Below are 15,232 nucleotides of genomic sequence, written 5' to 3'. Positions count from 1 at the left end.
TGGAAGGTAGGAGACGAGGTACTGGCAGAAGTAAAGCTGTGAGTACCGGGCGTGAGTCGTGCTTCGGTAGCTCAGTTGGTAGAGCACTTGCCTGCGAAAGGCAAAGGTCCCGAGTTCGAGTCTCGGTCGGGCACGCAGTTTTAATCTGCCAGGAAGTTTCATATCAGCGCACACTCCGCTGCAGAGTGAAAATCTCATTCTGGAAACATCCCCCAGGCTGTGGCTAAGCCATGTCTCCGCAATATCCTTTCTTTCAGGAGTGCTAGTTCTGCAAGTTTCGCAGGAGAGCTTCTGTAAAGTTTGGAAGGTAGGAGACGAGGTTCTGGCAGAAGTAAAGCTGTGAGTACCGGGCGTGAGTCGTGCTTCGGTAGCTCAGTTGGTAGAGCACTTGCCCGCGAAAGGCAAAGGTCCCGAGTTTGAGTCTCGGTCGGGCACACAGTTTTAATCTGCCAGGAAGTTTCATATCAGCGCACACTCCGCTGCAGAGTGAAAATCTCATTCTATTAACATTGTGGTGTGATTGTTTCCACTCAATTTAAGTAGCTTATGAGATATTAGAATCTGAAGCTATTATCATTTCATTACCATGCAAAAATACTGAAGGGAAGCATGAAAACAGAAGTGATGAATTCAGATACCTTGAAAGGACCAAACTGCCAACTGTACCATCTGCACACAAATTTTGTCGCCCATGGTTTCCGTGGGAAGATACGCAAGAAGGGATCACATCACAACCACAAGGAGGGCTGCATCTGTGACCTATGCCACAAGACATATCCCAAATACAGGGTGTAAATAAAGCCTGGGAACATTTTCAATTATTTATTATGCAAGAACCAAACATTGGACAGATATCGTACATATGTCATTTTGAAGAGAAACCCTGAAAGTTTTTTTCATGTATACCACCACACCATAGTTTAGTAATTTGTTGGTAGTCAGCGCTAGTTGCAAACATGGTGAGTTCAGTTGTGGAGCAAACTTTCTGTCTGTTGTGGTTTGACAAAAACAAGCTACAGCTGTTCAATGGATTTTTAGAACCAAGAACAGTAAGAAGCCACCAACAAGGAAGGCCATTTACCACTGGCACAAAAAATTTATTATGATAGGTTGCTTGTGCCTGGCAAAGAGAAGTAGATGTCCCAGTGTGAGTGAAGTGAATGTGGAGCACATACGAGAGACATTCATAAGGAGTTCAAAGAAATCGGTGTGTCATGTACCCCTTAACTCAAAATGGCTCCAATGACTGTGTGGAAAGTCCTGCGACAGAAGCTTTCTATGAAACCATTCAAATTGGAGCTAGTGCAGAAGCTCAATGATGACCTGAACACAGAGCTGCTGCATCAATGGATCGGTGGTGCTACAGAAAGGGACAACTGTTTCATGAAATGGCCCCCCCGATCACCAGATCTCACTTTTTTCTGTGGGGACACATTAAAGATCTGGTGTATGTACCACCTCTACCACGTGATGTAGCAGAGCTCCGGGAGAGAATACAGGAAGTGACTGCCACAGTCGATGATGCCATGCTGGGACAGGTATGGCAAGAATTCAATTACTGTATTGACGTCTGCCGGGTCACTCGTTTTTCACATATCAAATGTTGGGGGGGGGGGGGGGGGGGGAACTCTTGGAGTTCCTCTTCAAAATGCAATATGTATGACATCTGTACAATGTTTAGTTCTTGTGCAATAAATAATTGAAAGTGTTATGTTCCCGGACTTTAGGTACACCTTCTACAATTTAGAAGTGTGTGAAAACAGTACTCAACCACTAAGCATGTTAACAAAAGACTGGTGGAAGCATATATAACCATTGTGCACACAGTGTTTTGTAAAGTTATTACTATCAAAAACACATGTGTTAAAATCATACTCTAAGAACCAACAACATATTCAGCTTTGTACATGGGCTGTTCCTGATTCCGAGAATGTGATTTGTTTAGGTTAATTTCTGTTATTCAAAAGTTATTAATCAAATAACATACAATTTCAAGACACCATCCATTTTTATACCTTCTAATATTTCAAAATTATGTTCTAATAATATTCTAGCCAAAAATTTTCTGAACATGGTGATGTCCTCAGATATCCCATATATTGATTTTTAAAGGAAATATTCAAAGTTCAAACTTTGGTTAACTAAATTATGGATGGTGACTCTCTTAGAAGCCAGGGAAGTTTTTTTTTTTTAATTTAAATGTATAGTATCATTATGATATCAAAAAATAGTGCCTTGTGTTTCTGTAAAATGCAAGGATACAAAACATTTGGTACATGAAGTAATTGGTTCTAAAAATCCGACCTGGTGGTCTTTCTATATTCTCTCATTTATATTATTAATTAATGTATCATTTTCTTATAATTGACTAAAAACTGTCAAGTGACACATTGCTGCCAAAGGGTAAGACTATAAATAGCTGGACATGAGTGATGAGTCTGTGAACTCATGAGAGCAAAACCTACTGGAACATTGTAAAGTTTACTGTGCAGAATTGTTGAGAACTATGTAATGACAATGTTGGGAAAAAAATTAACTACTGAACCACTAACTGTGCACATCTACTCCTGTAAATAAACATCGATCAGTAAACTGTTGTGGTGTATGTATTTTGAGAACATTTTAGGGCACTGTTAGGGGTATATATGTTGTAGGAATAAATTGTCCATAAAATTGCAATGCCATGTGTCTGTGTTTTTAATTGACATACCTACAACTTTACAATTCAATGCAGTTCTACTAATGAGATTTTACATTTGGAGTTCACAGCAACAACTGGAAGACAAAGAAGCTTGACATGATAACAAATGCCCAACAAAAAAATTCCAAGTGCACACTGAAATCTCCACATCACAGTACTGCAGTACACCACTACAGCAGCCATAACAAAATGGCACAGTCCATTGACAAAGTGAAGAAAGTGCTGTAATTTGTTTTCTGAATTTGAAGGGGAATAATGCTGCAATAACTCATGCCAAGTTGGTGGAAGTGTACTGAAATAAGCACTGTCATATAACAATGGTTACATGGAACATAAACTTCCAGTGTAGTCAAACATCTGTATAATGAAGAACAAAGCAGCAGAACATTTCTCTTTGCTGTGAAGAACTGGGATTTACAGGAGGAGTGGAGGCCCTGGGGCTCCAGAATGTTTTATCATGATCAGGTAGTAGTGGAAAAAATTAAAATCAGTCATGGATCAGTTCTGGACATCTTGCACAACATTTTGAACATGAACTGTTGAACTGAGGCAGAAGTGGAAATCTTGCAGCTATGTCAGTCCAGTCCAAGTGATTTCTTTAGCTGCCTAATCACTACAGATGAGTGCTGGGTGTACCACTAAGACCCCAAGACAAAGGAGCAAAGCAAGCAATGAAAATGTGGTTTCATCACCACTGAAAAAGATGAATGAACCATCGTGAGGTAAAGGCATGCCGAGAGTTTTTTACGACTACCGTAGTATGATTGTAAGGGGCTAACCATCGCAGGAGCATAATACCAAAATCTTCTGATCCCGGGAGACTATCAAGACAAAAGCTGCAGGAACACGTTAAAGAGGATGTATTTGCCTGCCAAACGCGGCCCAGGTGTATCTGCACAGGGCAGAATCACACATGTTGCTTCCTTTGGATATAAAATTTTACATCATCTCCTCACATTCTCCTACATTGACACCTACTAACTACTTTTTCCTTCCTCCAATGATGAAACCACTGTGTGGAAGGCGTTTCCAGATTAACAAGTTGATTTTCAAGGTTAAACATTTCCTCAACAGCAAAATGCACATCACGTCATCCAGTGTTGGGAAAAATGTGTCACACTGAAGAGTGAATATATAGAACAGGATTAACACCAACACCAAGATTCATAGCCATAGCTTGATTTCTTTGAGATGATAATTACAATTATTGGGTTCAGCTCTATTTTTGGCTGACTGACTTTTGCTTGACATATCTGTAGTGACTAAGTAAATGACGCTTATACTGACTCTCCCCCCATGAACAATGGACCTTGCCGTTGGTGGGGAGGCTTGCGTGCCTCAACGATACAGATAGTTGTACCGTAGGTGCAACTACAATGGAGGGGTATCTGTTAAGAGGCCAGACAAAGTGTGGTTCCTGAAGAGGGGTAGCAGCCTTTTCAGTAGTTGCAGGGGCAATAGTCTGGATGATTGACTGATCTGGCCTTGTAACACTAACCAAAATGGCCTTGCTGTTCTGGTACTGTGAACGGCTGAAAGCAAGGGGAAACTACGGCCGTAATTTTTCCTCAGGGCATGCAGCTTTACTGTATGATTAAATGATGATGGCGTCCTCTTGGGTAAAATATTCTGGAGGTAAAATAGTCCCCCATTTGGATCTCCGGGCGGGGACTACTCAAGAGGACGTTGTTATCAGGAGAAACAATACTGGCGTTCTACGGATTGGAGCATGGAATGTCAGATCCCTTAATTGGGCAGGTAGGTTAGAAAATTTAAAAAGGGAAAGGGATAGTTTAAAGCTAGATATAGTGGGAATTAGTGAATTTCGATGGCAGGATGAACAAGACTTTTGGTCAGGTGAATACATGGTTATAAATACAAAATCAAATACGGGTAATGAAGGAGTAGGTTTAATAATGAATAAAAAAATAGGAGTACGGGTAAGTTACTACAAACAGCGTAGTGAACGCATTATTGTGGCCAAGATAGACAGGAAGCCCACGTCTACTACAGTAGTACAAGTTTATATGACAACTAGCTCTGCAGATGACGAAGAAATTGATGAAATGTATGATGAGATAAAAGACATTATTCAGGTAGTGAAGGGAGACGAAAATTTAATAGTCATGGGTGACTGGAATTCGAGAGTAGGAAAATGGAGAGAAGGAAACATAGTAGGTGAATATGGATTGGGGCTAAGAAATGAAAGAGGAAGCTGCCTGGTAAAATTTTGCACAGAGCATAACTTAATCATAGCTAACACTTGGTTCAAGGATCATGAAAGAAGGTTGTATACATGGAAGAACCCTGGAGATACTAAAAGGTATCAGATAGATTATATAATGGTAAGACAGAGATTTAGGAACCAGGTTTTAAATTGTAAGACATCTCCAGGGGCAGATGTGGACTCTGACTACAATCTATTGGTTATGAACTGTAGATTAAAACTGAAGAAACTGCAAAAATGTGGGAATTTAAGGAGATGGGACCTGGATAAACTGAAAGAACCAAAGGTTGTACAGAGTTTCAGGGACAGCATAAGGGAACAACTGACAGGAATGGGGGAAAGAAATACAGTAGAAGAAGAATTGGTAGCTTTGAGGGATGAAATAGTGAAGGCAGCAGAGGATCAAATAAGTACAAAGACGAGGGCTAGTAGAAACCCTTGGGTAACAGAAGAAATATTGAATTTAATTGCTGAAAGGAGAAAATATAAAAATGCAGTAAATGAAGCAGATAAAAAGGAATACAAACGTCTCAAAAATGAGATCGACAGGAAGTGCAAAATGGCTAAGCAGGGATGGCTAGAGGACAAATGTAAGGATGTAGAGGCTTATCTCACTAGGGGTAAGATAGATACTGCCTAAAGGAAAATTAAAGAGACCTTTAGAGAAAAGAGAACCACTTGCATGAATATCAAGAGCTTTGATGGAAACCCAGTTCTAAGCAAAGAAGGGAAAGCAGAAAGGCGGAAGGAGTATATAGAGGGTCTATACAAGGGCAATGTCTTGAGGGCAATATTATGGAAATGGAAGAGGATGTAGATGAAGATGAAATGGGAGATACGATACTGCATCAAGAGTTTGACAGAACACTGAAAGACCTGAGTCAAAACAAGGCATCGGGAGTAGACAACATTCCATTGGAACTACTGACGACCTTGGGAGAGCCAGTCCTGACAAAACTCTACCATCTGGTGAGCAAGATGTATGAGACAGGCGAAATACCCTCAGAATTCAAGAAGAATATAATAATTCCAATCCCAAAGAAAGCAGGTGTTGACAGACGTGAAGATTACCAAACTATCACTTTAATAAGTCACAGCTGCAAAATACTAACGCGAATTCTTTACAGATGAATGGAAAAACTGATAGAAGCTGACCTCGGGGAAGATCAGTTTGGATTCCGTAGAAATGTTGGAACACGTGAGGCAATACTGACCCTATGACTTATCTTAGAAGAAAGATTAAGAAAAGGCTAACCTACGTTTCTAGCATTTGTAGACTTAGAGAAAGCTTTTGACAATATTGATTGGAATACTCTCTTTCAAATTCTGAAGGTGGCAGGGGTAAAATACAGGGAGCAAAAGGCTATTAACAATTTGTACAGAAAGCAGATGGCAGTTATAAGAGTCGAGGGGTATGAAAGGGAAGCAGTGGTTGGGAAGGGAGTGAGACAGGGTTGCAGCCTATCTCCGATGTTATTCAATCTGTATATTGAGCAAGCAATAAAGGAAACAAAAGAAAAGTTCGGAGTAGGTATTAAAATCCATGGAGAAGAAATAAAAACTTTGAGGTTCGTCGATGACATTGTAATTCTGTCAGAGACATCAAAGGACTTGGAAGAGCAGCTGAATGGAATAGACAGTGTCTTGAAAGGAGGGTATAAGATGAACATCAACAAAAGCAAAACGAGGATAATGGAATGTAGTTGAATTAAGTCCGGTGAAGCTGAGGGAATTAGATTAAGAAATGAGACACTTAAAGTAGTAAAGAAGTTTTGCTATTTGGGGAGCAAAGTAACTGATGATGGTCAAAGTAGAGAAGATATAAAATGTAGACTGGCAATGGCAAGGAAAGCGTTTCTGAAGAAGAAAAATTTGTTAACATCGAGTATAGATTTAAATGTCAGGAAGTCGTTTCTGAAAGTATTTGTATAGAGTGTAGCCATGTATGGAAGTGAAACGTGGATGATAAATAGTTAAGACAAGAAGAGAATAGAAGCTTTCAAAATGTGGTGCTACAGAAGAATGCTGAAGATTAGATGGATAGATCACATAACTAATGAGGAGATATTGAATAGAATTGGGAAGAAGAGGAGTTTGTGGCACAACTTGACTAGAAAAAGGGATCGGTTGGTAGGACATGTTCTGAGACATCGAGGGATCACCAATGTAGTATTGGAGGGCAGCGTCGAGGGTAAAAATCGTAGAAGGAGACCAAGAGATGAATACACTAAGCAGATTCAGAAGGATGTAGGCTGCAGTAGGTACTGGGAGATGAAGAAGCTTGCACAGGATAGAGTAGCACAGAGAGCTGCATCAAACCAGTCTCAGGACTGAAGACCACAACAACAACAACATACTGACTCACTGAAACTTTAGTAGGAATGCATGCCTTGTGTCTCTCTTATAAATGGATAGGACAGAAATGCCATAGTTTGGAACTCTAATCCTTGACATAAAAAGGAGTTGATTACAGGCTGCATCTCAGTAACACCAGATGCTGGTGAGGAGTGTATGTTACCAACAAATTCACAGGAAACAAAGAATATGCATAACACACGGAAAACATATAAAAGCATAAAAACACAGGCTGCAATACACTTGCTATGAACAGTGCATTGCACCATGTACTACGCAACTGATCTTCACTTTAGCATGTGGTGGCTGACATGTTGGCTGCTACATCACTGCTGGGTGGAAGCAGAGCTTCAGCATCAAGGAATCACACTGGGCTATGTGCTCGGTGGCCAGAGCAATTCGCCCATTTTGGAGGAAGAACTGTGTGGGGAAGTGGGTGCTGTAGTGTCACCAGTGCTATAGTGGTAGGGCATCTTCGTTGAGGTGCTGTCAGTGATGTGTAATGGAAGATATACACTGATTTAATGTGGATCAATGAGACAGTTGTAGCCTTACTGTTCATTAGAATGCCCATTGTTCATGCATATCATTGGAGAACTTGATATGGGGCAGAATATGGGACTTGCAGTGATAGTTAAGTGCCTTCCATACAGAGCATAACATGTGAACAATTGCTTGAGATATTAGTGCATGAAGAAGGGCGATGTGCCACTCCATGAAGCTTTTGGAGGACAGATCTCTCACATGACACAAAAACTCTGATCTTGAGCAGCTGTCTCTGTTTGTGTGTGTGTGTGTGTGTGTGTGTGTGTGTGTGTGTGTGTGTTGACAAAATCACCAGGCAAGCACAGTGTCTCACCATAAAGCAATTCTGCCACTGACAAACCAATGTCAGCCTTGAAGTTTCTTCACAAGCTGAGTAGTAACATTGGTAGTGCCGAAAACCATGTCTCTTCATGGCACATTAGCACTGCCTTCAAACAATGGTGTCAGCATTTGATCATCCTTTTGCTTACCGGGTGGTAGTTAGGAGTCTTATGGTGGGTATAACACCAAACCTCGGCCAGCTGAGTAAATAGATCAAACTGAAACTGAGATGCAGCAGATATCAGAATCTCTCCAACCATGCTGAAGCAAAGGCAGAAGATAATGTCCCACCTGTGATATTATCAATCAATAATGCTTCAGGTCAATGGTAATAATGGTTAATCATTGTTAATAATTACCTCTTCTTGTTCAATGAGGGAAGCGGTCCAACGAAGTCCAAATGTATATGGGCAAAGTGAGTGTTGGTATCTGAGAAGTTCCCATTTGGGGCTTGGACAAAGCAGGCAGTCATGCAGCGTTGACACAGGAGACAAGATCTGATCCCTTCCCAACAGTCTTTCTGCATGTCCAGCCACATGAAATGCTGAGACACTGGATGAAAGGTTGGATGCATCCCTGGATGGCACAACTTGTGGACACTGTTAAAAGCTTGTCTTCTGAATGCTGTTGGCAGAAAGGGGTGAAGTCAGTTGGGAGAGACATACCAGTACAGTCATGTCCCTCACCTGGAATATCAATGAAGTGTAGCTTCAATGCTGATGTGGCATGATTGACATACATATGGAGTTCATTGTCTTTCCACTACACTTGAGCAAATACGGAAAAATATCTCAAACTGGAGACACTGTTGACCCAAGATAAACAATCTGCAATGATGATGTTGATCCCAGATATGTGCTTAATGTCCTTTGTGAATTGGGTCACGAGTTCCAAATGGTTAAACTGTCTGCCTGAGTGTTTGGTGCTGTTCTCCCTGAATGTAAATGTCAATGGCTTGTGGTCTGTATAAATTGTGAACACTCTTGCTTCAACTTGAAGACAAAAATATGTTATCACTTGGTACACAGCTAGGAACTCACAATTATGTGTGTCCTGTGGTGTCACCGCCAGACACCACACTTGCTAGGTGGTAGCCTTTAAATCGGCCGCGGTCCGTTAGTAAACGTCGGACCCGTGTGTCACCACTATCAGTGATTGCAGACCGAGCGCCGCCACACGGCAGGTCTAGAGAGACTTCCTAGCACTCACCCCAGTTGTACAGCCGACTTTGCTAGCGATGGTTCACTGACAAAATACGCTCTCATTTGCCGAGACGATAGTTAGCATAGCCTTCAGCTACGTCATTTGCTACGACCTAGCAAGGCGCCATTACCAGTTACTATTGATACTGTAATAATGTACCGTCAAGAGCGACGTTCACCATTTATGGATAAAAGTTAAGTATTCTACCAGCTATGTCCGTTTTTTCTAAATTCTAATTTCCTTGCCCTGTTCGAGACCTCACGCCAGCCTGCGTGAGCTAAAACGCGTACCTTTCGGCTTCCTCTAGTAAAACGGGGTTGGCTCTCCTGCCAGCCCACAACATGCCCCATTTCCTCTGTGAAGGCAATGATTTGTGTGAGTACAGCACTAGTGGTTTTGCAGAATTGTCCAACCACTGCTGTAGTGCAGTGCCGATGGCAGTCTGGCTTACATCCATGACTATACCTAGTGGCATGGTGAGCCGTGAGTGTGCCAGAAGTACCGCATCGGCCAAGCTTTTCTTTGTCACCTCACATACTGAGCACATATTGTTTGTTCACTTCACCAGAGACTTGCTGATAATGTCACCATCAAAAGTTCCTGTAACTCTGCCCCATGAGGAAAGTGTTGTCTATAGAAATTCATTACAACCAAGAAGCATTGTTAATGCTTTGACTGTAGATGGGTGGGGTAGTTGTAGAACAATGTGCACCTTCTCAGACAGAGGAAGGAAGCCTGCAACAGAGATATTATGATCGAGGAACATCACCTGCCCAAAGAGACACTTGGCCATGATTCAGGATGAGTCTGTATCATTCCAATCATTTTAATACCTTCTACAGATTCTGTCAATGTCACTCCACCTTGGTGGAGAACACTATAATATCATTGAGGTACACAAAACAGTATGGTATCCCTTGTAGAATGGAGTCTATAAATCTTTGCTAAATTTCGATGGCATTATGTGACCCAAAAGTCAGGGACACATTTTAAAAGTAACCAACAGGCATTATTATGGTAGTATTGCTATGTCTTGGCTGGCTACCGGTATCTGAGTATATGCCTTTGCACAGTCCAGAATTCTGAATACAGCAGCACCATGTAGTGCATAATTATAAGCCCTCAAAAGCAGTATAGGGTATTCATCAAGGCTCTTAATGAATTAAGCATGTGATAATCATTCCACAGGGCCCAGGCTCCACCTTTCTTTGACACTAAGTACAATGCTGAGGACCATGAACTTTTAGATGACCACATTATGCTTTCACATATCATAGAATCAAATTCAGCTTTCACCATTGCTAAGCAGTTCAGAGTAAAACATCCTTGCTGACACTCTACAGGGGGTCCATCTGTCATCTTTATGTGGTGCACTGTGACATGCAGTATGTGCTTAGGAGCACCAGGCAGCCTGGTCAAGTTTGTGTAGTTACTCAAGAACTCTGTGCACTCACCCCCAGAAGACTGCATCAACTTGGCACTGTGAATTGCTGCACTGCAGTGGAAACTGTTGACTGCTAAGCCAGTGACAACCTCCACCATGTGAGTGTTCACGTCTGAAAGTAGTTGGTCGTGCTACAAGAATTGTCTTAGTGATGTCCATGATGGTGAAGTGCCACATGTACAGGCAGCACAGTCTAAGGTTGATCTCCATCCACTGAGAACCATACGTTGTGACTGAGGAGTTGTTAGCGGCCATCAGAAGGAAGGCAGTTGATGGCTGGCAATGAAGCATGAACGTTTGAGGTAGGATGCTCAGATCTGATCCAGTATCTACTAAGAATTTCATGCTGGAACCTCTGTTAGTGACAAGCAGGCAGTAGGAGGACATTTGGCAATTGGTTGCACCTGCTACTGACCACCAGTTGCATTTGGGTGAGAGCATGGTGATGAACACTTCTGAACAACTGGCAATTGGTTGCACCTACTACTGACCACTGGTTGCACTTAGGTGAGAGCACGGTGATGAACACTTCTTCGCCTGACAGCGGTGGTACCAGCACATCCACATGTCACCTTATTGAGTGGTGACACCACCTGTTTGACCTTTGCTGCGAGTGAGTCATGGTTAGCCCATGCTACTGTTGCTGCAGTGGCTGCACTGTTGTCCTGCACTGACTACAGTGACCTGTAAAGTTGCAGTTGGGTCTTGTATTTGATTAGCCTGCTGCACCATGGAATCCAGCAGCACATCAATCTGCAAGGGAAGTATGTATTTTATATGCAGTGGCAAATGACTGTTCCATAGCATGTGCAACATGTTATCCAATACAGTGATTGTGTCAACCTTACTGCATGGGTGTTGCAGGTACTGGGATGATTTTCTGTTGCCAATCTCCTCCTGAGTAAAATCTTACTGTATGTGATCCTCTTAGAATGCAGCCACTTGTTGTATCAATTCTTACTCGAGCTTAGGGTACGAGTCTATTTCCGGTGGCACCGTAATTATGTCTTGCACGCCAGTAGCAAATCAATGGGCGAGCTGGCTTACTATGGGTGTGAAATTAATCATGTTGGCTGTTATCTCTGCGCAACAAAAACTCATTGATGCTTGCATGGACCAAAGAACAGGGTTATCTGACCAGAATGTTGGAAGGCAGACTGCTGTTCTCGATGCTTTTGGTTCTTTGGCCACTGTGCGATTCTTCTGAAATTCCGCTGATCACATTGGGGCCACCAATTATTGGGTTCAACTCTGCTTTTGACTAACCAATTATCACTTGATGGTTTAATAGTGACTAAGTGCATGACACATGCACTGATTCTTTGAAAATTTATTACGAATGCAAGCCTGACATCTCTCTTCTAAATGGGCACGACAGAAATGCTGTACTTCAGAACTCTAATTCTTCACATAAAAAGGAGTTGATTACAGGCTACAACTCAGTAATACCAGGTAACAGAAAGTGGGTGAGAAGCATTCATTAGCAACAAATTCACAAAAAAAAAGAAACAAAGCATAGAAACATAGTACCCTTGGCAACTGGGCATGGAACTGCTTAGACAGCTACAATTCACTTGCCAAGAACACTATGTTGCACTGTACACTACACAACATTGAACTTCGTATCAGCACATGGTGGCTGATATGTACTCATCGCATGTCTGAACTTGTGGTTGTGCTCAGAATGCACCTGTCAGTGGCAGTACAGCTGTTCAGTGGAAATATTGCTTCTGTTTTAAAAAGAATTAAAAATTATTTCCAGGTTACTACTCTGCAAGGAAGACTTAATACATTACCTGAATTGCAAGCATGAGTAATTTATTGAGATGACATAACTGATGACTTGTGCCAGTTGATGATCTCAATATTTTATCTGACACTGCCTTATTCTCAATAGGAAGAGTAGTTGTAGTGAAGACAGAGACACACAGGATGTATAATGATGTTTAAATCTGATACACAAATGTCAGAAAACAACAAAGAGATGAAGTTGCAGGAATAATCTCCTAGCACTTGCTGTAAGAATCAAAATTAACTCCGAAGCAGCCAAAGTGGCCAAAAGGTAATCAAGATGTGCACCAGCTTAATAAGCAGATTTGTCTTCCGGATTGCATTAAAACTGTACTGCTGGAAAAACTGAAATGTCTGTGCACCTATAATATTACCATCTAATTCTGTACAACTTGATTTATTACATCTTATCTTGAAGTTCTTTGTAGATTATTTTGCATCATGCACTGGCTTCAAATGCCAGAGACTGTGATCATGTGTGTGTGTGAGTTGCATTTGCATGAGTGTGTGTCTGTTATTTTTTTTTTTTCAATAAAGGCCTTGTTGGACAAAAGCTCATTTTGTGGCAGTCTTTTTGTCTCCGCCATATGGTGAGTAGCAACTATCCATTTGAAAATATTGTTAAATTCCATCCTGAATTTTCCATTGTTTGATAAACATACTTTTTATTTATTTCTAATTTTTGTATATATATTTGCATTTATAAATATTTGAAATGAATAAAGAAATATGAGCTAAATTCCTCACCTGTCTACAGTACATCATGGGATGAGTGTATGAGAGATCATTGATAGTGATCCACTAGTTGGATGGGCATGTTAAGCTCTATGACCACCTCGCTGCTTCTTAACAGGAGCAAGCTACACTCCTGGAAATGGAAAAAAGAACACATTGACACCGGTGTGTCAGACCCACCATACTTGCTCCGGACACTGCGAGAGGGCTGTACAAGCAATGATCACACGCACGGCACAGCGGACACACCAGGAACCGCGGTGTTGGCCGTCGAATGGCGCTAGCTGCGCAGCATTTGTGCACCGCCGCCGTCAGTGTCAGCCAGTTTGCCGTGGCATACGGAGCTCCATCGCAGTCTTTAACACTGGTAGCATGCCGCGACAGCGTGGACGTGAACTGTATGTGCAGTTGACGGACTTTGAGCGAGGGCGTATAGTGGGCATGCGGGAGGCCGGGTGGACGTACCGCCGAATTGCTCAACACGTGGGGCGTGAGGTCTCCACAGTACATCGATGTTGTCGCCAGTGGTCGGCGGAAGGTGCACGTGCCCGTCGACCTGGGACCGGACCGCAGCGACGCACGGATGCACGCCAAGACCGTAGGATCCTACGCAGTGCCGTAGGGGACCGCACCGCCACTTCCCAGCAAATTAGGGACACTGTTGCTCCTGGGGTATCGGCGAGGACCATTCGCAACCGTCTCCATGAAGCTGGGCTACGGTCCCGCACACCGTTAGGCCGTCTTCCGCTCACGCCCCAACATCGTGCAGCCCGCCTCCAGTGGTGTCGCGACAGGCGTGAATGGAGGGACGAATGGAGACGTGTCGTCTTCAGCGATGAGAGTCGCTTCTGCCTTGGTGCCAATGATGGTCGTATGTGTGTTTGGCGCCGTGCAAGTGAGCGCCACAATCAGGACTGTATACGACCGAGGCACACAGGGCCAACACCCGGCATCATGGTGTGGGGAGCGATCTCCTACACTGGCCGTACACCACTGGTGATCGTCGAGGGGACACTGAATAGTGCACGGTACATCCAAACCGTCATCGAACCCATCGTTCTACCATTCCTAGACCGGCAAAGGAACTTGCTGTTCCAACAGGACAATGCACGTCCGCATGTATCCCGTGCCACCCAACGTGCTCTAGAAGGTGTAAGTCAACTACCCTGGCCAGCAAGATCTCCGGATCTGTCCCCCATTGAGCATGTTTGGGACTGGATGAAGCGTCGTCTCACGCGGTCTGCACGTCCAGCACGAACGCTGGTCCAACTGAGGCGCCAGGTGGAAATGGCATGGCAAGCCGTTCCACAGGACTACATCCAGCATCTCTACGATCGTCTCCATGGGAGAATAGCAGCCTGCATTGCTGCGAAAGGTGGATATACACTGTACTAGTGCCGACATTGTGCATGCTCTGTTGCCTGTGTCTATGTGCCTGTGGTTCTGTCAGTGTGATCATGTGATGTGTCTGACCCCAGGAATGTGTCAATAAAGTTTCCCCTTCCTGGGACAATGAATTCACGGTGTTCTTATTTCAATTTCCAGGAGTGTATATAGAAGCTTTAGCTTTCACTCTCCTTGTTTTCATTCCCCATCTACCCATAACAAATTACACTAAGGAAGCACTCATTATAATAATCCACAGGGTCATTATACATCTGGTACATCATTAACATGATGGAAGAAAACAAATGCCAACTAATGTAGTCTGTGACAATGACCAGTACAGCAATGCATGGTTACTACATTCTCTTCAATGCTCATTCATCTTGATACTCTTACTGTTATGTCTGATCAAATATATTTGGAGTGTATCAGTTTTAAAGAATGTTTTTAAATTCTTGTAGAGAGCACAAAGTACAGTGTCATAATGTTTCTACTTCAGTGATTGAAATAACTTCTAGAAATT

The sequence above is a fragment of the Schistocerca piceifrons genome, chromosome 2, assembly GCF_021461385.2.
Source record: "Schistocerca piceifrons isolate TAMUIC-IGC-003096 chromosome 2, iqSchPice1.1, whole genome shotgun sequence".
NCBI lineage: Eukaryota > Metazoa > Arthropoda > Insecta > Orthoptera > Acrididae > Schistocerca > Schistocerca piceifrons.
The sequence above is the reverse complement of the archived record's forward strand: the minus strand, read 5'-3'. Positions refer to the sequence as shown.